General features: G+C 37.7%; 2 long non-coding RNA genes across 2 annotated transcripts; both read right to left on the reverse strand.

The window, feature by feature from the left end:
- Positions 1 to 3884: 3884 nt before the first annotated feature.
- Positions 3885 to 4453, reverse strand: LOC122014482. The gene is made up of 4 exons (XR_006120685.1): positions 4354 to 4453; positions 4222 to 4276; positions 4042 to 4140; positions 3885 to 3967 (listed from the first exon to the last, which is right to left on the reverse strand). It is a non-coding gene; the product is annotated as an uncharacterized LOC122014482 (long non-coding RNA).
- Positions 4454 to 11075: 6622 nt separating this feature from the next.
- Positions 11076 to 11645, reverse strand: LOC122014495. Its single transcript, XR_006120689.1, has 4 exons — positions 11546 to 11645; positions 11415 to 11469; positions 11235 to 11333; positions 11076 to 11158 (listed from the first exon to the last, which is right to left on the reverse strand). It is a non-coding gene; the product is annotated as an uncharacterized LOC122014495 (long non-coding RNA).
- Positions 11646 to 26744: the final 15099 nt, after the last annotated feature.

Genomic DNA, 26744 nt, shown 5'->3' on the forward strand with positions numbered 1-26744 from the left:
ATCATAAGGTTAGATTTTTATCTTCGGAATGCTTAATCAATCACTTAGATAACCCTTCGATAAATCTAAAAGGGTTTAGAAAAGACAACATCTATACAATTAACTTAACCACTTCTTCAATTAAGTGTTATTTAACACAAAAAGAAGAAATTTGGTTATGACATAGAAGAATGTCACACACAAATTTCAGAAATATAAGCAAATTAAAAGGACTAGTTAGAGGATTACCAAAATTACCTAACTTAGACTCAACAATATGTAATGCATGCCAACAAGGAAAACAAACAAAATCTACTCACAAACCAACTAATCAATCTCAAACCAACTCAATACAAGAACTTCTACACTTAGACTTATTTGACTCCCATGGGGTCAAATCAATAAATGGAAGTTTATATTGTCTAGTAATAATAGACGACTATTCAAGGTTCACCTGGCTAAATTTTTTAAAAAATAAGGATAAAACTTTTGAAATCTTTACAAACTTTTGCAAGCAAATTAAAAATGAAAAAGACCTTAAAATTAAAAGGATCAGAAGTGACAATGGGGGAGATTTTAAAAATCATAACTTTAATAAATTTTATCTTGAAAACGGATACCATCACGAATTTTCGTGTCCTAAAACACCTCAACAAAATGGAATTGTAGAAAGAAAAAATAGAACTCTACTTGAAGCCTCTAGGACAATGCTAAATGAATATAATCTACCTAAGTACTTTTGGACAAAAGCTGTTAGTATAGCATGTTATGTGCAAAATAGAACAACACTAAATAAAACACATAACAAAACCTTCTTCGAAATATATTATAATAAACGACACGATATAAAATACTTTAAAGTATTTAGGTGTCCTGCCTTCATACTAAACACAAGAGAACACTTAGGAAAATTCACGTCTAAAATAGAAAATGAAATTTTTATAGGATATTCACTAAATAGTAGGGGTTACAGAATATACAATAAGGTTACACTAAGAATTGAAGAAACTACCAATGTAAAATTTGAGGAATCCAAACAAAACCTATAACAAACCCAACTTCAGCAAATTGAGTTTATTCAAGATAACAGCAATCAAGAAGGAACCAATCAATATTTAAATCATGTGGAGGAAGAAGAACCTCAAGAAAATCAACCTCCTAGAACCATCAGAGTCAATCCAAATCATCCAAAGTCATTTTCCCTTGGCATGGTCGTGTGGCTTACATGGCTGATGTTGTCTTCCTTTACTTGCTTGTAGAGTTGGCAATGAACATCAATTCATCTCCAAATTCGACTCCTGTAGACAGAAAATGTGTCACGCCCCGAAAGGAGTTCCTGCTAGACAAAAATCTGGCAACATCTCCCCTGTACGGGTGACAATATGAAGCATCACTACAAACAAAATATACATCAGCCACATGCGGCTGGAATATTTATATACACAACCACGCAGTTATAATAACAGCCCACACGGCTGGAATGAAACAATCACAACCACGCAGTTATATATAAAACAGCCCACACGGCCGTACTAAAAACCAACACAGCGGAAAAACGAAAACGGAAAGCCCAATACAACACAATCAACACACTGCTAGCCGGCTAGGCTTATACAACAAATACAACACCAAAATCATAAGATAGCCACACGGCTATACACAAATACAATGCCAAAAATGAGAAAAGAATATACAAAAGAAAACAATCACGATCTTCGGATGTGACGTAGGACCCGGCAGACAGGATACTCCGAGCGACACTCCAACCATCTACCTGAAAACATAAACATATACATGCGGTGGTGAGTATAAGTAACTCAGCGGGTAATAGAAAAGATAGTGCATGGTCTATACATAAAACATGGAGATCACAAGTATAGAGGGAATAAAGAACATGATCATACTATCATAATCAATGCATCTGAACCTACCTGACGTAATAACCAGACATAATCATAACTAACCTACAAACTGCACAAACCGCTGCTGACATAATGGTAAATACATACCCAATCTGAAATCGACGCAAGGTACAAAGGTCGGTAAACTCACTGGATCTGCAACAGATATACCCGTGACACTTGTGCAATATAAGTACGACTGCATATACATGTAAAATAAATGACATGTATGCAGCATGACAACCAAATGCAACAACCATATCTCAATCAAGTGCAACAACGACAATCACATGCAACTAGTATCTACTAGGCATGTATGCAAATGCAGATGCACCGCGCATCAAATGCAAGAATAATAACTGCGTATGCATGCTCCATGGTCACCCCCGCCACCTCTCTAGACACCACGACCCCTGTATGGCCGAGAGGCTTGGGTCTGTGACGACTGTACTACCCTCCAGCCCACTATATAGTGGTCGAGGCGGACAGTCCGCTAGTAGCTATCTAACTACATAGCATCAGGGTCCCTGACTGCTCACAACGCCGGATCTCACTAAACCTCGTGACCGGGTGGCACGACAGGACTAGCAGCAACTGCTCCAACTACCACTACCCATGAGTGGCCGAGTGTGCTAAACCAAACCAACTGATGACTCTCTCACCACAAGGGAGACAACTGTCATCAGATGCAATGAATGATGAACATGATATATATATATAATCATCATCCATGCAACAACCCCAAACCTCATAAATACCTCCGACAAGAGTATAATCGTCATGATACCTCCACGTATCCCACCAAACATATGTACCCACTACACATGTATAATCAACTAAGAATCTCCAATAATCCCCCTGGACACATATGCACAGATCGTAAATACAATCAACATGTATCCTCCAATAATAAACACATCCGACACGTGTATAAACCACAAACATACAATCAACATCACTCCTCCAAAAGTACATAACCAAACACGCGTGTACATATAACATGTAAATGTAGGGTCAACATGATGACTCCTAAAACACATACCAAACTACATACAATCCACATTATGTACCCAATCAGCATGGTAATACTAACAACCCGACAATCCCTACAAGACCTACTCTACACGTGTAATCACAACAGAGTAGATATCAAGAGCTGAGACTATATATGAATTAAATAGATCATCACAAGGGTCAAGCATAAGTATCATGCAGGAAAAACAGCAATCGATCATGATATAAGATAAAGCAGCCTAATCCATCCAATAATAATCATGCACTAAGTTTCAAAGAAACTATAAAGAGGCCAAGGAAGAAATACCCGCCTTTATCTGTCGATCGTGTCAAATAATCCCGCGTCGAGACACTCGTCCCGAATCCAAGTCCTGCGATCACATAATATATTTAGCTAATTACATAAGTAACAAATAGCTAAATAAACTCCCCAATCTAATTAGGGAAAACCCTAATCGAAATAATCAACCTAATCCCTTAATTCAATTAGGTTCACTCCAACCAGATCTAATATCTGATTAATCTTCCAATTAATCCTCAATCCAACTTCTCCTAGATCTAAACATAATCCAAACTCATCATAAATCCTTCTAAATCCCCCAATCAATCCAAGATTCAAGCAAATCAATATATCACATAAATGCAACCAAAACTCCATAGTTACCTCACCTTGATCCAAAACAAAATCCACACCCTTTGATGAAGAAATCCAAAGTTTGCTGTGGAGAAAAAAAAATGGAGCTTCTCCACCCATTTACAGCTGGTCCAACACAAATAGGTGCCCAAAATCAACACCTAGCATAAATCCAATACACAATCCTCAATTAATACATTCTCAATTAAGATTAAACCCAAGAATTCATCCATTCTCTTAATTACCAATCCACTATATAGACACTGCCATCCAAACAAAACAACCTAAATCAATAGAAACCTAATCTAGCAATATACCAATGAAACCAATAGAATTACCCTACTGGACATTACTTACCTTAAGGTTTGGTAGCAAAATCCAAATCTCACAGCCCAACAAGACCTCTGCCGGCAGCTACCAAGAAGCCCTACACCAATTCCTTCCAAAATCAAATCCAACACTTAGTCAGAGCCATTACTTACTAAAACCTTAACATAACAATACAACACTCACCTCAATCGATCTCAAATTCCCCAGCCGAGACTCCCACAGCTTCCAGCATTGGAAACAAGACAGTGATCGGCACAAGCACTGTACCAACTAACACCTCCTCTGATCCAGAATAAGAAGCTTATCAAGATCGAAGTTAACTAATCAAGATCTTTGAAGCTTTACGATTTGAATGAAGCCTACCTTGATCGACTACCTCCGGATGGTGTTGTCCCAATCTGATCCAGCAAGTGTGGAGCTGCAGATCAAATTCCAATGAACAAATCATAGAGAAGAACAAGGAGAATAACCGGCTGGGAGCGATGCGATTCGAACCTCGCTGTGCCCTAGATCAGATCCCACCAAATCGAGCGCAACAATGGCCGAGAAGGAGATCACTCCACCAGGGAAGGCTTGGACAGCGCCAGCACCTTCAAGATTCGGGCGACAATCCTCAGGCGACGCAGTGAGGCCGAAGTTGTCGAGGAAACATCGGCGTCGGGGTCGCGTCGGATCGTTCGTGAGAGAGAAATCAAGAGGGAGAGGACGGAGGATCAGCAACTCGCTCCCTCCTAAAGCTTCGGTGGTTGCTTTGCGCCGGCGACACCGAGAAGGGAAGGAGGAATCGTCGATCGTCGCTCGTCTGCGAGGGAGATCGGAGAAGGAAGGGAGGTCGGGGAAGGAAGGAGAGGAGGAAGGATCGGCTTCGAGTTTGGGGGAAACGGCGTTTGGGAAGATAATTAAAGGAAAGAAAATGATTTATAATTATAAACATTTCCTCACCTAAACGGGTGTCCCAAACAGGCCTTATTTGTACCTGAAATTGATCCCCTCAAAACCCGTCTTACGAGCTCTGAAAAATTCCCAGAAAATTTCTAAAAATTCTTGGAAAATCCAATACATTTTTCCGTCCAATAATATTTATTATTTAATTTTACGGTATCTTACATTCTCCCCCACTAATAAAAATTTGGTCCCCAAATTTACTGGTCAACTCAGGGACCCTCCTCCAAGGACTAACGACAACTTTGTGAGCTACGAACTCACCCTACTCCCACTACTCCCACTCTGCAATCTAGCCAACTGTGGATAAATCAAACACCTCAAAAATCCAAAATCCAGTATCAATAAATCCTCCAACACCTGTATAGAGCGCTCAAACTATCCATCAGTCTGAGATGAAAATCTATACTAAAGTGAAACCCCTAATCCAAAGTCTGCTATAACCATAATCAAAACCATGACATGTAATCTCTGATCTCCATCCAAAACAATACTCAGAGGTACATCATCCAGTCTGGAAATCACTCTAGAGTATAATCCTGCTACTCCATCCAAAAGAATCCGTCGTACATACTGATAGCTAGGGAGCGAAGTCATCAACCAATCCATGATTACCCAAACCATCATATTCCTGGATAATCCCACAACAAAAACCGTCATAACTTGCTTCTAACTCGACTCTAGTATCCAAATCAACAAAGACAATCCTACTGATCTCCGATGTTCAGCCTCCCCTTGCTGACATACTAGACATCAAGCTACAAAATCCACGATGTCTTTCTTCATGAAAATCCACCAATAAGAACACTCCAAATCTCTATACAACATGTATCACAAATCTAGAACGATGTGTTTCCTGCGGTCACTCTTCCCGGATAAGAAGTGGCCCGGAAACACACCAGATCTCCCACGAAACAAAGAATCCAATTCTCATTACCCGAGAATTCTAACTACTGGCATGAGACTGCTTCGCTCATGCTATATCGAAACTGCACCAAACCCCAGGTACGATACCGATGTGTAGAGTACAAATCCGTCTACACTAGAAAGCATAACTAAGATAGGTGCAGCTATCTAAACTGATCTCACAGGCATCTATCCAGGAAAATCTCATACCCTTCCTAGACAGTCCGGTCAACCGTATAATGCCGGAGAAACCCTCAATCAATCTCTGGTAATATCCAGCCAGACCAAAGGAATAGCGAATCTCCGGTATAGACTACGCATACTCTCAACTGATAATAGCTTCTATCTATGATCCACTGATATATCTCTACTCAAGACAACGTGTCCTAGAAATCTCGCAGAAAACAATCACAATACGCACTACTAAACTTCACATGTAGATGTTCCCGTCGAAACATCTCTAGAACTATGCGAAGATAGTGTACGTGATCCACCTTATATCAGGAATAGATCACAACATCGTCAATGAAGACAATGAAAGCTGATCCAAAACACCCTATGAATACCAAATACATCGAGTCCATAAAAACATCTAGGGCACTGTAAGCCTAAATGGTAACACCAAGGACTCATAATATCCGTATAACAGACTCACTCAACCGTAAGATCCCCAACAGTAAGTCTGTAATCTAATCACCAACTACAAATCACCAAATCCCTGAATATCATGGGCATATCACTCCTCATGTCACTATCAACATCAATTACCAACTAATAGATCATCAAACCGACTATCCACCAAGAGATCATCAACAAATAGCATATCACCACCTGATCTCACAATGACCACTAATCACAAATCATCCTCAACATCAATCAATCATACCAGATAGTCTCCCAAACACAGATAGAGAAAAAGGAAAGCATCCAATCTTCCACACCCACTATCAACATACTAAATGTATCCAAAAGGTCTACCAAATCTCATCATCTCATCCTCTTAGATACTCATATATCCATAGTAAAAGAAGGTCAATCCGAAGTCAAAGGGTCACACAACCTTCTGACTAAGAGTCTACCCATCCAGAAGATATCTCCACACTCTCATAATCATCCTATCCCTCGACAAATATCGATAAAAGGTCAAACCCTCTAATATGAGATATAGACTACAAGATCTAGTAAAATGGTCACATGGTTAAGGTCTTGAGCCACCTGATATAGACAATGTTAGCTAAGTCGTCTAACCATTGTCTTGTACCCCATCATACTATGATTGCTCCACCCTGAGGCTCAGCAACCTCCGCTATCGAGCAATGAACACAAAGATAGAGGAACACTACAACTAAATAACTGATCAAAATATCTGTCAATCGACGTTCTACCCCTCAAAGATCATCATATGAAATTATACCTAGTTATGATCAGAACTCCTAGGTATTACTCAACTAATACCCCTACCTCTGTATCATCACAGGTCGTAAATCACTAGGTACATCAAGGATATCTAACCACATCCGACAGCTCTATGAGTCAGGATCTCCCATGGAGCAACGTTAGATGAGTTTACTAGTCATCACCTTAAAATCCATCGTGCTGACGAAAGAAGTAGAGAACTACTCTCTCTCCAAACACCTCAAGGAAATCACTAAGTGGTGACCTGATTTCCAAAAAGCATTCCCTGCTTCTTCCTTCACGTGGTACCGGGTCACGTAAAGGTTAAGTAGCTAACTTCAACTCTCCTACGCTAGTACAAATCATATATCCAAAGGTACTCCTCAACTCATACACCCTAGTAATGGATGTATCTCATAAGTGTTAAGCAGGTAGCTTTACACTTTTCCACACCCGTGCGGTATCCTATCTGAATGTACCTTCTAAGTCATCCTACCAGGTACAGACAGTCCATAGTCAAAGTCCCCATGGAATCGGATACGACAATCCTCTACAGGGTGACCCAGCCGACAATGGTATACGGCTAACTCAGTCCTCCCCATGACGGTACAAGTCGAGATATCTATCCAAGTATGAAACATCCCAACGATAAGAATCTCTAAAAATAGAGTAAGTCAGTCCCCTACTGGTCGGACCAACAAAATAAATCGATCATCTCCTAACCGATCCAATAAGAGTAAATTAATCATCCACTGATGAAACTAACTAAGGTAAATCGATACACCACTACCCAAGTCAACAAGGGTAAATCAGTCAAACCATAACTACTCAAGTCAACCAAGTAAATCAATCATCAACAGGAGTAAACCGGTACTCTACTAACTGAGTCAACATAGGTATACAGATATCATCCACCATCTAGCTAATAGTAACCAAGACTAGTATGAGACTCTAACTCTCAACCGACTAGTAGTATGATAGGAGGAAATCCCCTGAGACTGTAAATCCTTGATCTCCAGTAGGTCAACCGTGATCAGTGATTGACCCTACACATGAAATGTATGGTACAAACAAATAGGCAAGTACTAACAAAAGTACTAACACATGTCATAACTATATGAGCAACAATACATACACCAACAAAAATGCATGATAACAATATGCAAACATACCTCCTATGGCCTGGAGATGTCCTGCTGCAGCCTGGTCCAAAAACCCGAAAGTCACATCAAGAAAACCGAATCACGAAATCCAAAACACGAATAATAGGCATCGTACCTACTCTGATACCAAAAATTGGTATCAGATAAATCTCGAAAATCCAAAACAAAACAAAGCAGGCATCGTACCCGCTCTGATACCACTAAATTGTCACGCCCCCAAAGGAGTTCCTGCTAGACAAAAATCTGGCAACATCTCCCCTGTACGGGTGACAATATGAAGCATCACTACAAACAAAATATACATCAGCCACATGCGGCTGGAATATTTATATACACAACCACGCAGTTATAATAACAGCCCACACGGCTGGAATGAAACAATCACAACCACGCAGTTATATATAAAACAGCCCACACGACCGTATTAAAAATCAACACAGCGGAAAAACGAAAACGGAAAGCCCAATACAACACAATCAACACACTGCTAGCCGGCTAGGCTTATACAACAAATACAACACCAAAATCATAAGATAGCCACACGGCTATACACAAATACAATGCCAAAAATGAGAAAAGAATATACAAAAGAAAACAATCACGATCTTCGGATGTGACGTAGGACCCGGCAGACAGGATACTCCGAGCGACACTCCAACCATCTACCTGAAAACATAAACATATACATGCGGTGGTGAGTATAAGTAACTCAGCGGGTAATAGAAAAGATAGTGCATGGTCTATACATAAAACATGGAGATCACAAGTATACAGTCTCAGTAGGGAATAAAGAACATGATCATACTATCATAATCAATGCATCTGAACCTACCTGACGTAATAACCAGACATAATCATAACTAACCTACAAACTGCACAAACCGCTGCTGACATAATGGTAAATACATACCCAATCTGAAATCGACGCAAGGTACAAAGGTCGGTAAACTCACTGGATCTGCAACAGATATACCCGTGACACCTGTGCAATATAAGTACGACTGCATATACATGTAAAATAAATGACATGTATGCAGCATGACAACCAAATGCAACAACCATATCTCAATCAAGTGCAACAACGACAATCACATGCAACTAGTATCTACTAGGCATGTATGCAAATGCAGATGCACCGCGCATCAAATGCAGGAATAATAACTGCGTATGCATGCTCCATGGTCACCCCCGACACCTCTCCAGACACCACGACCCCAGTATGGCCGAAAGGCTTGGGTCCGTGACAACTGTACTACCCTCCAGCCCACTATATAGTGGTCGAGGCGGACAGTCCACTAGTAGCTATCTAGCTACATAGCATCAGGGTCCCTGACTGCTCACAACGCCGGATCTCACTAAACCTCGTGACCGGGTGGCACGACAGGACTAGCAGCAACTGCTCCAACTACCACTACCCATGAGTGGCCGAGTGTGCGGTGCTAAACCAAACCAACTGATGACTCTCTCACCACAAGGGAGACAACGGTCATCAGATGCAATGAATGATGAACATGATATATATATATAATCATCATCCATGCAACAACCCCAAACCTCATAAATACCTCCGACAAGAGTATAATCGTCATGATACCTCCACGTATCCCACCAAACATATGTATCCACTACACATGTATAATCAACTAAGAATCTCCAATAATCCCCCTGGACACATATGCACAGATCGTAAATACAATCAACATGTATCCTCCAATAATAAACACATCCGACACGTGTATAAACCACAAACATACAATCAACATCACTCCTCCAAAAGTACATAACCAAACACGCGTGTACATATAACATGTAAATGTAGGGTCAACATGATGACTCCTAAAACACATACCAAACTACATACAATCCACATTATGTACCCAATCAGCATGGTAATACTAACAACCCGACAATCCCTACAAGACCTACTCTACACGTGTAATCACAACAGAGTAGATATCAAGAGCTGAGACTATATATGAATTAAATAGATCATCACAAGGGTCAAGCATAAGTATCATGCAGGAAAAACAGCAATCGATCATGATATAAGATAAAGCAGCCTAATCCATCCAATAATAATCATGCACTAAGTTTCAAAGAAACTATAAAGAGGCCAAGGAAGAAATACCCGCCTTTATCTGTCGATCGTGTCAAATAATCCCGCGTCGAGACACTCGTCCCGAATCCAAGTCCTGCGATCACATAATATATTTAGCTAATTACATAAGTAACAAATAGCTAAATAAACTCCCCAATCTAATTAGGGAAAACCCTAATCGAAATAATCAACCTAATCCCTTAATTCAATTAGGTTCACTCCAACCAGATCTAATATCTGATTAATCTTCCAATTAATCCTCAATCCAACTTCTCCTAGATCTAAACATAATCCAAACTCATCATAAATCCTTCTAAATCCCCCAATCAATCCAAGATTCAAGCAAATCAATATATCACATAAATGCAACCAAAACTCCATAGTTACCTCACCTTGATCCAAAACAAAATCCACACCCTTTGATGAAGAAATCCAAAGTTTGCTGTGGAGAAAAAAAAATGGAGCTTCTCCACCCATTTACAGCTGGTCCAACACAAATAGGTGCCCAAAATCAACACCTAGCATAAATCCAATACACAATCCTCAATTAATACATTCTCAATTAAGATTAAACCCAGTAATTCATCCATTCTCTTAATTACCAATCCACTATATAGACACTGCCATCCAAACAAAACAACCTAAATCAATAGAAACCTAATCTAGCAATATACCAATGAAACCAATAGAATTACCCTACTGGACATTACTTACCTTAAGGTTTGGTAGCAAAATCCAAATCTCACAGCCCAACAAGACCTCTGCCGGCAGCTACCAAGAAGCCCTACACCAATTCCTTCCAAAATCAAATCCAACACTTAGCTGTAGAGCCATTACTTACTAAAACCTTAACATAACAATACAACACTCACCTCAATCGATCTCAAATTCCCCAGCCGAGACTCCCACAGCTTCCAGCATTGGAAACAAGACAGTGATCGGCACAAGCACTGTACCAACTAACACCTCCTCTGATCCAGAATAAGAAGCTTATCAAGATCGAAGTTAACTAATCAAGATCTTTGAAGCTTTACGATTTGAATGAAGCCTACCTTGATCGACTACCTCCGGATGGTGTTGTCCCAATCTGATCCAGCAAGTGTGGAGCTGCAGATCAAATTCCAATGAACAAATCATAGAGAAGAACAAGGGAATAACCGGCTGGGAGCGATGCGATTCGAACCTCGCTGTGCCCTAGATCAGATCCCACCAAATCGAGCGCAACAATGGCCGAGAAGGAGATCACTCCACCAGGGAAGGCTTGGACAGCGCCAGCACCTTCAAGATTCGGGCGACAATCCTCAGGCGACGCAGTGAGGCCGAAGTTGTCGAGGAAACATCGGCGTCGGGGTCGCGTCGGATCGTTCGTGAGAGAGAAATCAAGAGGGAGAGGACGGAGGATCAGCAACTCGCTCCCTCCTAAAGCTTCGGTGGTTGCTTTGCGCCGGCGACACCGAGAAGGGAAGGAGGAATCGTCGATCGTCGCTCGTCTGCGAGGGAGATCGGAGAAGGAAGGGAGGTCGGGGAAGGAAGGAGAGGAGGAAGGATCGGCTTCGAGTTTGGGGGAAACGGCGTTTGGGAAGATAATTAAAGGAAAGAAAATGATTTATAATTATAAACATTTCCTCACCTAAACGGGTGTCCCAAACAGGCCTTATTTGTACCTGAAATTGATCCCCTCAAAACCCGTCTTACGAGCTCTGAAAAATTCCCAGAAAATTTCTAAAAATTCTTGGAAAATCCAATACATTTTTCCGTCCAATAATATTTATTATTTAATTTTACGGTATCTTACAAAATGCACACGAGTAGATCTCCGAACAAAGAAGAGCAAATATGCTAAAAGTAAAGCAAGGAGTATGAAAATGCATACATAAAGCATGAGTAAAACATGTGAATGCGTGTCAAAACATGCTAAACAAGTGTATACAATCTACGCACATCACCAAATAATTAGTGATCCAGACCTAAGGGTTCAGACTAGATCATCCTTTAGAAACCTAAGTCAAATATCTCTGATTTCAAAGATCGAACCCAAAACCATAGTTAAATCTTTACTTGACCCAGACCGAGTCATAGCTATGCAAGAGGAACAAGCTCAATTTGAAAGAAATGAAGTTTGAGACTTAGTACCATCGCCCAAAAATAAGAAGATAATAGAAACAAAATGGGTGTTTAGAAATAAATTAAGTGAAACTGGGGAAATCACTAGAAACAAAGCTAGGCTAGATTATGATGAAACTTATGCCCCAGTTGCTAGATTAGAGTTCATTAGAATGTTACTCAGTTATGCACCCCATAAAGGGTTCAGGCTGTATCAAATGGATGTTAATCCACCTTTCTAAATGGACTAATAAAAGAAGAAGTCTATGTAGGGCATCCACCTGGATTGAAAGTCTAGATCACCTTGACTATGTTTTTAAGCTAAAGAAAGCCTTATATGGACTTAAGCAAGCACCTAGAGCATGATATAAAAGGTTAACCTCTTTCCTAACATCAAATCGACCTAACCCTATTTGTTAAAATAATAAAAGAGGATATTTTTATAGCCCAAATCTATGTAAATGACATAATCTTTGGTTCAACCAACTCAGAATTCCTAGAAGAATTTACAAATCTAATAGAACAAGAATTTGAAATGAGTTTAGTAGGAAAATTAACTTACTTTTTATACAAATCAAACAAACAAATGAGGATAATTATATTTATCAACAAAAATACACCAAAGAGTTACTAAAAAGATTTGGGATGAAAAATACTAAAGAAATAAAGATACCTATAGCAGTTAACACAATCCTAGATGACGATCCCAATGGAAAATCAATTGACCTAAAATACTATAGGAGTGCCATAAGTAGCCTACCATACTTAACTACAAGTCAACCCGATATTTTATTTGCAGTTAGTATGTGTGCTAGATACCAAATTTGTGCTAAAGAATCTCATTTGACTCAAGACAAAAGAATCTTTAGATACCTTAAAGGAACGTCAAATGTAGGAATTTGGTATCTTAGAACTAACAATTTTGAGTTAATAGGTTATTCTGACTCAGATTACGCTGGGTGTAAATTAGACAGCAAAAACACAAGTAGTGGATGTCAATTACTAGGCCCATCACTTGTCAGCTGGTTTAGTAGAAAGTAACACTGTGTTGCTCTATCCACAACTAAGTCAGAGTATATAGCTATAGAAAAGTGTGTTGCACAACTACTATGGATGATGTGTTGGTGCAGTAAGCACCAGATGATCGAACCTGAGTTTTGATTATGGCAAAGGGCTCAAAGTTAAGTGGTGGTGTTATCTAACAAAGTTCATGGAGCTTGCAGGAAAGTCCTAAGTGATACTTAGGCAAAAGTCCTAACTGCGGTTAGGCAGGTGAAAACCCTAGGGGGTGGTAACCCTAGGTCCTAGGGGGTGGTAACCCTAGGTGGAGAAAAGTCCTAACTGCGGTTAGGCAAGGTGAAAACCCTAGGGGGTGGTAACCCTAGGTCATAGGGGGTGGTAACCCTATGCGGAAAGTCTTGGCAGGTCGAGGGCTTCAGGCAAAAGTCCTAGGGGGTGGTAACCCTAGGTGGAAAGTCCTGGTGTCATGAACCAGGTGAAAGACTGGACTAGCCGGGAAGCGGATGTCCAGCAGAAAGTCCGGGAGCCTCGAGTGCCGAGCAAAAGTCCAGTCGATCTGGAGGATCGACGGCATCAGTAATCTCCCGAGGGGAGTAGGTGAGGACGCGTTCCCCGTAGAGGGTCGACCTAGGGTTTTCGGTCGGAAATCCGAAGTCAGACCCGGACAGTCCGGAGACTGTCATAATATTCCTTATCATCTTCATATTTATTATTGTTTTGTGCTAACTTTGTGCTGCAGGGTATTTTTGGGATTAACATATCTTGCAGGGGCAAAAGTGCACAATTACTCTCGGATGAACAGTGTCCGAGGCGCCTCCATGGGGCTTGGAGGCGCCTCGGGTACAAAACATAAGCTGGCTGCGAAGCAAGCTTCAAGGCGCCTTGGATAGGCCTAAGGCGCCTTGAACAAGTTGATGAAGGCGCCTTGGAGAGGTTGGAGGCGCCTTGAACAGGATAGAATTCGACCAGGTCGGTTCTGATCCACGCAGGTGATGCGGCCAGCCTGGAGGCGCCTTGGAGGGGTTTAAGGCGCCTTGAACACTGTTTATAAAGGGGATTCGACCAGCAGCTAAGATAGAGAACATCCAAGTCTTCCTTCTGCATTTAGCTGCTAACGAACTCGTCCCGAAGTGCTGCAACTCGACACCGACAACCCGAAGCTTCAATTTAGTATTTTCCATTGTCGGTATAAGATTATTTACTGCATTACTTGTAATTCATCTTTGTATACTTTCAAACTTATAGTTGTTGCCCACCGAAAGTGATCAAGGATCGCGGGCCTTCGAGTAGGAGTCGCCTTAGGCTCCGAACGAAGTAACTCCTTCGTGTCTGTGTCTCTTTTAATTTCCGCTGCGTTTTAACTCTTACGATTCCGATAATCGTTGAAAATAGCCACGAGCGCTATTCACCCCCCCTCTAGCGCGTCTCGATCCAACAATTGGTATCAGAGCGGGGTCGCTTTGAACTGGTGCAACCACCATTCAAGCATTTTTCGTGGCTTTGTCGTGTTTATAGGTTAAAAAATAAACCTTACGCCTTTCATTTTTTCCCTCCAAAATAATTTTCGAAAAATTCATTTTCATCCTTTCACGGTTTATAAGTATTAATAAAATATTGAATTTGGCAAAATTTGAAATAATATTTTTTTAAATATTTTTTAAGAATATTTTATTATTATTTTATTATTTTTTCTCGAAACTAGTAAACTTCTATCCTTCCATACAACACTGCTAATCCAGGATCAAGTCCTGGTACATTTTTTTTTTTGCTATTTTTTTTGTGTGCAAGGTTCTCTTAAAATGGCATTCCAAGAAGGATTCTGCACCGTCCGACCGCCGCTCTTTTCTGGCGAGGACTTTGGATACTGGAAGAACCGGATGGAATACCACCTCAAGACACAAGTCGAGATGTGGATCATCATCCAGACCGGACTCGAACTTCCACGTGACGACACCGGAGAACTTATCTCATGCATCAACTGGGATTCTAGCACAATGAAAAAAGTTGAAGCCGATGTCAAAGCAACCTGCATGCTACAATGTGGCCTAACCAATGAAGAACTGAACCGCATCGGCTCCTTCGAAAGTGCAAAAGAGTTGTGGCAAAAGTTGATGGAACTACACGAGGGCACTTCCGACGCTCAAGTAAGTAAGCATATTTTAATAAATGATTTATTTGAATTAGATGAGTAGAATAATACTACTTCGGCCGAGGAAGGTGTTACGATGGTTGCAGGTACAAGTCAGACAGTGGAAAAGATATGGTCCGAGTCTTCAGATGAATCCGAGTCCGATGAAGAAGAACCAACGAGCTTTCTCGCGTTACCGGCACAGGCTAACATAATTGACGAAATCGAATCCGAACTCGAGTCCGAAGCCGAGAACGAGTCAGAAACAGAGTCCGAGCAAAGCCACGGATCCGCATCCGTTTCCGAAGGCCCGATCCCCACTGTAAGTTCTTTTCTCGCCGAAACTCAAATAGATGACTTAAGAAATTTAGTTCCTTATTTGCTTAAAAAATTGGCTAAATCCAACATCCGGGTTAAGTCACTCCAAAAGGAAGTAATAGCCAGGAAGCGACGACTCGAGTTCTTTAATCGAGCCGGTTCAGTTTGAAATTCAACTCAAGTCCAACAACTTGAGGAAGAAAATTCTAATTTGAAAACTCAAATTAAAGAACTCAAGGATACGTTAGAACGCTTTACGTTGGGTTCCAAGAATTTGGATCTGATTCTTGGAAAGCAGCGTGCCGTTTACAACAAATCCGGACTTGGATTCAAGCCCAAAACTAAATATAGATCATATCTGTCGTTGGTAAATAGAAATAAAAGGAACATAATTCAAGCATGGGTCCCCAAGTCCAACCTCGTTAATCAAATTGGACTTGGACAATATTGGGTCCCCAAGGATCAGGTCCACTACCTCGATAGACCATATCGAGGCTATGATCCAGGGGGAGCAAGAAGGAAAACAATTTTAATAAATTAAATTCAAAATTCATAAATCTAAAATTCACAATTAAATTAAAATTCAAATTTTAATTAAAATTGAAAATTCGAAATTAAAATTCAAAAATTCAAAATTCAAATTACAAATTCAAAATTCGAATTCAAAATTAAATTCAAAATTTGAAATTTAAAATTCAATAGAAGGAGGATCCAGAATAGCTGGCACTCCCAACTAAATTACCCGACTGGGTAACCGAACTTAATCTACCCGAAATGGGTAAACAAGAGTAGACTACCCGGCAGGGTAATTAAGGTTAGATAAAATAGGCTAGGTTTAACTTTACTAACAGTACTGGTGAAGTTTTTGGATGATAGTACGTTAGGGAAGCTTGGGCATCGCATGTCTAGGAAGATATGACTTCGACCTGGTGCATTTGGCCAAGTGGAACTGACCGAAGCTACCCTTAAATGGATCCTAACTAGTTAGACCAAGTTTTAGTATTAAGTTCAATGGGTAAGACTATTTGGAAAACCTCGAAGGCATGGTTACTTTAATGAGTTCCTTGTGACTCACCATAGCCCAGAAGTTTATCCAAAGAATGCTTACTTGTTGAACCCAAAACTAAACCTGAATCTAACACAAAGTTAAACCAACCCCTTAAACTGAACCACAATTCATCTCACCACAATTATAGGATTACCTGATTGAAAATTTAGATTGGGTGAGATGACTAAGAAATTAACTTAAATCAAGTTAATTCAAAATTAATTTCAAAACTATTTTAAAACTTAATTTCAAAAAAAACTTTTGAAAATTAATTTCAAAATTATTTAAAAAACATTTCAAAAATCTTTTAAAACTTAATTTCAAAAAACTTTTGAAAATTAATTTCAAAATTATTTCAAAATCATTTCAAAAAACTTTTGAAAATCAATTTCAAAATTATTTAAAAAACATTTCAAAAATCTTTTAAAACTTAATTTCAAAATCATTTCAAAAATCTTTTGAAAATTAATTTCAAAATTATTTCAAAATCATTTCAAAAAACTTTTGAAAATTAATTTCAAAATCATTTCAAAAATCTTTTGAAAATCAATTTCAAAATTATTTAAAAATCATTTTAAAAAATCTTTTGAAAATTAATTTCAAAATTATTTAAAAAACATTTCAAAATCTTTTAAAACTTAATTTCAAAATCATTTCAAAAAACTTTTGAAAATTAATTTCAAAATTATTTCAAAATCATTTCAAAAAACTTTTGAAAATCAATTTCAAAATTATTTAAAAATCATTTTAAAAAATCTTTTGAAAATAAATTTCAAAATTATTTAAAAAACATTTCAAAAATCTTTTAAAACTTAATTTCAAAATCATTTCAAAAAACTTTTGAAAATTAATTTCAAAATTATTTCAAAATCATTTCAAAGAACTTTTGAAAATCAATTTCAAAATTATTTAAAAATCATTTTAAAAAATCTTTTGAAAATCAATTTCAAAATTATTTAAAAAACATTTCAAAAATCTTTTAAAACTTAATTTCAAAATCATTTCAAAAAACTTTTGAAAATCAATTTCAAAATTATTTAAAAATCATTTTAAAAAATCTTTTGAAAATCAATTTCAAAATTATTTAAAAAACATTTCAAAAATCTTTTAAAACTTAATTTCAAAATCATTTCAAATATCTTTTGAAAATTAATTTCAAAATCATTTCAAAAAACTTTTGAAAATTAATTTCAAAATTATTTCAAAATCATTTCAAAAATCTTTTGAAAATCAATTTCAAAATTATTTAAAAATCATTTCAAAAATCTTTTGAAAATCAATTTCAAAATTATTTAAAAATCATTTCAAAAATCTTTTGAAAATCAATTTCAAAATTATTTAAAAAACATTTCAAAAATCTTTTAAAACTTAATTTCAAAATCATTTCAAAAAACTTTTGAAAATCAATTTCAAAATTATTTAAAAAACATTTCAAAAATCTTTTAAAACTTAATTTCAAAATCATTTCAAAAAACTTTTGAAAATCAATTTCAAAATTATTTAAAAAACATTTCAAAAATCATTTAAAACTTAATTTCAAAATTATCTTTTGAAAATCAATTTCAAAATTATTTAAAAAACATTTCAAAAATCTTTTAAAACTTAATTTCAAAATCATTTCAAAAATCTTTTGAAAATCAATTTCAAAATTATTTAAAAAACATTTCAAAAATCTTTTAAAACTTTATTTCAAAATCATTTCAAAAATCTTTTGAAAATCAATTTCAAAATTATTTAAAAATCATTTCAATTATCTTTTGAAAATCAATTTCAAAATTATTTAAAAATCATTTCAAAAATCTTTTGAAAATCAATTTCAAAATTATTTAAAAATCATTTTAAAAAATCTTTTGAAAATCAATTTCAAAATTATTTAAAAAACATTTCAAAAATCTTTTAAAACTTAATTTCAAAATCATTTCAAAAATCTTTTGAAAATTAATTTCAAAATTATTTCAAAATCATTTCAAAAATCTTTTTAAAATCATTTCAAAAAACTTTTGAAAATTAATTTCAAAATTATTTAAAAATCATTTCAAAAATCTTTTAAAACTGTCAAAATATTAATTTAAAAGGATTTAAAAATATTTAATTATCAAATTCTGATTGCTAAAGTTAACTCTAATTAATTTTTAATAAATTCTCAAAAGTTTAGCATTTTCTCATTTGGAACTTAAATTTTCAATATTTTCAAATAATCTCATCTCAAACTCATTCGTAAGCTGCACATGTTTGATAATCTAGAATGGATGAGCTGGAATTAGGATAATATAAAGTTCTTCTTATGCTTGTACTCTAAGACCCTAAGAATTTAATTTGGCATTAATTAAGGGGGAATGAACAGAGTCATGCTAGTACTTTAAGGCTAAACAAATTCCTTTAGGGCTCTGATACCCAATCAAGTTTGACTCATGCTTGGACACCTAAACTCAAAGAAGTTATTAAGGCATTAACTTAAAATTTAAATTATCTATGCAACAATTCTTTTCAAACACCTTATGAATTGAGCTAAGTACTTCACCTAAATTTTTTTAAGTCTGAGTACTTAACTATGCTACCCTTTAGGGGGAGCTTAAATTAACTAGACTATTTCTCTCTTCTTAATTCTTTTTGATTTATGTCAAAGGGGGAGAGAAAAGTCAAAGTTAAGAAATCAAGAATGAAAGGGGGAGCATAAACTTTAAATTTTATTTATGCATTGATGCTTTTGGTTAACTTTCATTATTTATTCCTTTTAAATGTTATGTTTTACTTAACTTTGAACCAAGATTGCCATAATCAAAAAGGGGGAGATTGTTGGTGCAGTAAGCACCAGATGATCGAACCTGAGTTTTGATTATGGCAAAGGGCTCAAAGTTAAGTGGTGGTGTTATCTAACAAAGTTCATGGAGCTTGCAGGAAAGTCCTAAGTGATACTTAGGCAAAAGTCCTAACTGCGGTTAGGCAGGTGAAAACCCTAGGGGGTGGTAACCCTAGGTCCTAGGGGGTGGTAACCCTAGGTGGAGAAAAGTCCTAACTGCGGTTAGGCAAGGTGAAAACCCTAGGGGGTGGTAACCCTAGGTCATAGGGGGTGGTAACCCTATGCGGAAAGTCTTGGCAGGTCGAGGGCTTCAGGCAAAAGTCCTAGGGGGTGGTAACCCTAGGTGGAAAGTCCTGGTGTCATGAACCAGGTGAAAGACTGGACTAGCCGGGAAGCGGATGTCCAGCAGAAAGTCCGGGAGCCTCGAGTGCCGAGCAAAAGTCCAGTCGATCTGGGGGATCGAACTGGCATCAGGTAATCTCTCCTGAGGGGAGTAGGTGAGGACGCGTTCCCCGTAGAGGGAATAGTAGGCGTCGGGTCGACCTAGGGTTTTCGGGTCGAAAATCCGAAGTCAGACCCGGACAGTCCGGAGACTGTCATAATATTCCTTATCATCTTCATATTTATTATTGTTTTGTGCTAACTTTGTGCTGCAGGGTATTTTTGGGATTAACATATCTTGCAGGGGCAAAAGTGCACAATTACTCTCGGATGAACAGTGTCCGAGGCGCCTCCATGGGGCTTGGAGGCACCTCGGGTACAAAACATAAGCTGGCTGCGAAGCAAGCTTCAAGGCGCCTTGGATAGGCCTAAGGCGCCTTGAACAAGTTGATGAAGGCGCCTTGGAGAGGTTGGAGGCGCCTTGAACAGGATAGAATTCGACCAGGTCGGTTCTGATCCACGCAGGTGATGCGGCCAGCCTGGAGGCGCCTTGGAGGGGTTTAAGGCGCCTTGAACACTGTTTATAAAGGGGATTCGACCAGCAGCTAAGATAGAGAACATCCAAGTCTTCCTTCTGCATTTAGCTGCTAACGAACTCGTCCCGAAGTGCTGCAACTCGACACCGACAACCCGAAGCTTCAATTTAGTATTTTCCATTGTCGGTATAAGATTATTTACTGCATTACTTGTAATTCATCTTTGTATACTTTCGAACTTATAGTTGTTGCCCACCGAAAGCGATCAAGGATCGCGGGCCTTCGAGTAGGAGTCGCCTTAGGCTCCGAACGAAGTAACTCCTTCGTGTCTGTGTCTCTTTTAATTTTCGCTGCGTTTTAACTCTTACGATTCCGATAATCGTTGAAAATAGCCACGAGCGCTATTCACCCCCCCCTCTAGCGCGTCTCGATCCAACATGATGTACACCTTAAAAGATTTTAATTTAAACCTAATAAATGTAAAAGTATTAATTGATAATATTAGCTCAATTAATTTAACAAAAAGTCATGTGCATCATTCAAGAACAAAATACATTGAAATTAGGCACCACTTTATCAGGGATCATGTCACTAAAGGAGATATTGAACTCAAATACATTGAGACCGAGTCTAATTTAACTTACATATTTACTAAACCCCTCTCTGAAAGTGAGTTTAGCAATCTACGTCGGAAGTTAGGAATGTGTTTAATAGACTAGGATTCTTTAATTTCAAAATTGTTTTCAAAAAAATATTTTTCTTAAATTCTAGGATAAAAACGTTTATGCTTTCAAAATTTCCAATTTTTAGAATTTTTGAAAATAAGATTTAACCTTAGAATATATCAATCCTTTAGAAAGCATGCTCCTATAGATCTAAGGTTTGAGCATCTCACCAATATATTAGGGCTAACTTGTTTGTGTATTTCTGAACTTAGAAAGGGGTGAGATGCATAGGCAGATTTCCTAGACTTAAGATGTTTATTTCAGTACATCAACACAAGTCTGGGCGTTAAATATAAAACACATATCAATCAGGTTAAGTTATTCAGCTTAGTCAAATCCTAACTGATTACAATTGACTTAACCTGACTAATCAAGTGAAAGCTGCTATCCTCTGATAGTCAGTAAATAACTCACTGGTTAGACAGATTTTTATGTCAGGTTTAGGGGGAGAATTAATTCAAATTTCTTTTCTTTAGTTTTTCTTTATTGAAAATATTTTGTAAAATTAGTTTTGAAAAATATTTTTTTACCCACTCTTGAAAACTAACTTTTATAAACTAAGTTTTTGAAAAATAAATTTTACAAACTCAGTTTTGAAAATTAGATTTTGTTGACTTTGAAAATTAGTGTTTGTAAACTTACCTTTTATAATCTAAAGATGAATTTTATACAAATTAATTTTTGAAAATTTATATAGATTTCTTTTAGAAAAACTAACTCTTTCATAACTTAATACTTGAAAATTACTATAAATTTAAAAATTAGCTTTTTGGATGTTACAAACTTAGCTTTAAAATTGGCTTTGTTTATTTTACTTTTTGAAAATTATCCTCTATACAACTTATGTTTGAATATTGTCTTCCATTTGTAAGCTTATTTTGAAAAGTTAAATTGATTCTTCAAAACTTAGTTATTTTGAAAAACTTAAAAGAAAAAAAATTTAAAGTAAAATTTTCAAAACTTTCTACTTTAAAGTTCCCCCAAGTCAATCTGATTTTAGTTCGGATTCTCTATTGCATTATTTCCCTTAACTGATTATTTTTATCCTATGCTTTTTTTTTATGAATGTCAAAAAGGGAGAGTTAGGTGGTTTAAGTTAGTTAAAGTTATTTAGCCACGAAATTATCTTACCAAAAATAAAACAAGATTAACTTAACATCAGTGCTTGTAAGTGTTTATTTATTGCATATTTTCACTAACTTAACCAGGTTGTCATTGCATCAAAAATGGGGAGATTGTTGGTGCAGTTAGCACTAACGATCTAACTCAGGTTTTGATGAATGACAAAGTGGATTAAGTTAGTTTCATTGTGATCTAACATTTTTTACCAAGTGTGCAGGAGAAGCCCAGACAGGTCGAAGGGCCGATCAGATGTCTGGCACGAAGCCCAGCTAGGTCGATGGGTCGACCGGATAGCTGACACGAAGTCCAGCTAGGTCGATGGGCTGACCGGATAGTTGGCACGAAGTCCAGACGGGTCGAAGGACTGATTAGACTTCTGGCACGAAGTTCAGACGGGTCGAAGGGCTGACCAAACGCCTGGCAGGTAAGTTAAGATAAATCACTGGAGGGGAGTGACAGTGAGGATGCATTCCCGGGAAGGGAACTTAGGCGCCGATCCAACTTAGAGTCATTTCAGAACTCTAAGTTGAGATCTTGACTAGATTTTGGTCTCGATGAGACGGAATCTAATTAATACTCTGTTTGTTTATTATAATTGCGCTAACACTTTGTCTTGCAGGGTAATATAAGTTGCATTATGCTTCGGACTAACATTGTCTTGCAGGGAGAGAAGCTTGCTGGAAAATGGGGTATGGGCGCTCGAAAGGGATCTGGGCGCTCGGAATGCAAAAGTTATCCCCAAGCGACGTCGTAAAGTGGAGCGCTTTGGTTGGCTGGGCTATGTCACAGTCCAGGCACCCGGAAGAGATCCGGACACTCAGAGCTTCCTATATAAGGAGGTCTTCTCCAGAGCTTCAGAACACAACAATGATATCTGCTCTACTGCGCTATGCTCCTATGATGCTGCAACGCTACTCCAACAACGTACTGCTAAAGAGTTTTTCTTTCCTTTATTTTGTTGTCGATATTGTTCTTAATAGTTCCTGTACTCAAAATTGTAATCCGATTTTATGAACTATTAGTGATTGCCCAACGAAAGCACTCGACGAGTGTGGGCCTTGGAGTAGGAGTCGACCAAGGCTCCAAACCAAGTAAATTGGTTTGTGTTAGCGTCGTTCTTTTTCTCTTCCGCTGCTTACTCTCTCTGTGAATGTTTTTTTCGATATTCACCCCCCTCTATCGAATTTCACCATCCAACAGGTAGGAGCACAGAAAGTCGATCGAAAGATGCATCTAGCGAGAAGGACGACACGGGAGAGAGCCGACGGGCTAGGTGCACCCAAGATATGAGGTGCTGAAAAAAAGTATGCGGGCGAACGAGAAGGAGGCGCCCGATGTTTCCGAGGGATGAGAAGCCGGTGCGGAAGACTGCTCGAAGGTCGAAAGTTGGGTTCGAGTTAGCCTATTCCGGATGGCCGAGATCACCCAAGTGAGCCGAGCTGGAGCGGAAGACCCGGACCATTGCGAGCGGAACCGGAGCGGAAGATCGGGACCAAAAGTCAACAAAATGCGGACTTTTTGGTTGGGGTGCCATAAGCTAGTCCGAGGCGCCTGGACCTATCTGGGCCGTCTGGACTTGGTCTGGGTACCCAGATTCCGGGTTCCCAGAACCCTTCCGAGAGTCAAGAACTGAAATTTATCTAAAACGTGATGTGGCGCATTGCGTTGCGATAGGGATAAGTCTTTATCCTCCTGGAGGCACCTGAAACTCTTCCAAGCATCCCGACCAGGGCTATAAATATAGCCCTGGTCCAAATGGTTCAAATACAACACTTGTAATGCTTCTAGTTTGTTCTACTACTTGTTTGTGAGCCATCAACGCTGTAAGAGGCTTCTTCGCCTGAAGGAGACTGTTTACTAAGCTTTCAACTTTCTTGGATTAACAACCTCCCCGGTTATAACCAAGTAACCCCTTCGTGCCTCTACTCTTAGTTTACTTCTTAAACTTATTTTATGCAAGTGTTAATTTAAGAAAGCTATAAAGTTCGAGGAAGGTTCATTTTTCTTTGTATGACTATTCACCCCTCTAGCCGGCTGCCAAGGGTCCTACAATTGGTATCAAAGCGGGTTCGCTTCAAGAGGACTAATAGTCGAACGAAGCACACGAGATGGTCAGACCGAGTCTCAACCCACTGAAGTTCGAGGGGGAATTCGTGAGCTGGAAAAAAAAGATAGAGGTATTTTTCAAAATAAATTTTGAATTATTAATAATTATGAAATATGATTTTGTAGTCCTGAAAGATAAAGAAGAATATCAGTGGACGAAGAAGGAACAAGCCGACTTCATGGCAAACGGTAAAGCAGAGTTTCTTCTGCTTAGTGTTTTACCACCTCAAGAAGTCAATCGTATCGGAGCCTACGAGTCAACCAAGGAGCTTTGGGAGAAATTCTTAGAACTACACGAAGGAACCTCGGAGGCAAAACTAGCGAGACGAGACTTGATCCAGAACCAGATCAGCAACCTCTGATTAGAAGAAGGCTAAACCGTCACACACCTCCACTCAAGAATCAAGGAACTCATCACGGGACTTACGAATCTCAGAGAAAAGTTAACCAACTGAGATTCGCTAAGGTACACACTTAATGTATTTCCTAGGACTCTAGAATGGTCGACCTTAGTAGATGTGTATTTCATCTCTAAGGATTTAGAGGTAAGCACTTTAGAAGATTTTTCAACTTTTGAAATTCATGAGTCAAGATGTGCAGGTCTAAGGAAGGAATCAAGGCAAACCATTGCCTTAAAAGCTAAAATAGATGAGCCATATTCTGAGACATCATTTGATGATGATGAAATGACGTTAATGGTAAGGAGATTTAAAAAATTATTTAAATCCAATAAGTTTAATCAAGTGCAGGGTAAGAGAAGAAAAAGAAAGGTAAAATGTTATCATTGTAATAAAGAAGGACACGTAAAAGACAACTGCCCAAAACTAAAAAGTAAGAACAAGAATAAGAAGTCAGCCCAGACCAAACATAATCTAAAGGTGACGTGAGACAAAACGTCGTCCGAGTCAGAGATCGAAGCCCTTGTCGGACTTGTACTAGTGGCAAGTCACCAAAAAGACAAAGACGAAACAAGCTCGTTCGAAATGAACATCGATGAAGGGGAAGCGACATCGGGAGAAAGCAGCACTTCAGGGGGAGTTTCAGATTGCGAGATCGACAAGGTAAGTCAGGTACAGTCTCTTTCTCTTGATAAGTCATTTCAATTTATAAAACACCTATCGAAAAATTACTGTAAATTATAAAAAGAAAATAAAAAGTTAAAATCAACCTTAGCTATATCTTGTCGATTAGAAGATTTTGACAAGATTAAAACTGAAAATGAAAAATTAAAACTTGAAAATGCAAATTTAAAAGATAAAATAGAAAACTTAAAAAATTCTGCATGTTTAAATTTGTCTGCTTCAACTTCCATGAACTATAAAGGATTAAATTAGTAATTTAGATATTATAAGGGGGAAATTAGAAAATTATCTAGAAAATATATTCCTCAGAAATATTTAATTAACCTAATAGGAAGGAACCTATATTGAGTTCCAAAATCATATTTAGATTGACTATTTTTTTTGACTTAGAGCTTTCAGAAAGAAAGTTAAATATTTAATTTCTTCAAAAGACTTTGTCTAGAAAGTGGTTGTTGTTTCAATAACTAAGAAGGTATAGTACCTCGCCACGGCCTGGAAGTCAATTATTGAAATAAATATTTAATTGACTTACTGTGAAGCACTGAACTTATACTTTAAATTGTTTTTAAAATTTTTTGTTAGAAAAATTCTGATCGTTAAAATTTATGTAATAAAAATCATATTTGTTAGAGTTATTTTAGCAAATTTATTTTTCTCTAAAATTTTATCTAAATAATTTTTAAAATATTTTTTGTTAGAAAATTTAAGTTCAACTTTTTGTGAAAATATTTTTTCCTGTTCAACCTCTGTTAAATTTATCAACAACTATAGGAGTTTTTCAATTTTTGTTTATAAAACCAGAGATTTTGAAGCTTAACTTATCATATTTTTTTTTGTTTTCCCTTAGACTTTAAATTTAGATTTTCCAAAGTCAATTCAAAGTACCTTATTTAATGTGATCAAAGGGGTAGAAGTGAATATTAAGTCTAGGGGGAGAATAATTTATTTTTTTTGCACATTATTATTAAGTTGCAAATTTATTACCTTATTATTATTTTTTATGTTTGTTTACC

This window comes from Zingiber officinale, chromosome 8B, assembly GCF_018446385.1.
Source record: "Zingiber officinale cultivar Zhangliang chromosome 8B, Zo_v1.1, whole genome shotgun sequence".
In the NCBI taxonomy this organism is placed as follows: Eukaryota; Viridiplantae; Streptophyta; class Magnoliopsida; order Zingiberales; family Zingiberaceae; genus Zingiber; species Zingiber officinale.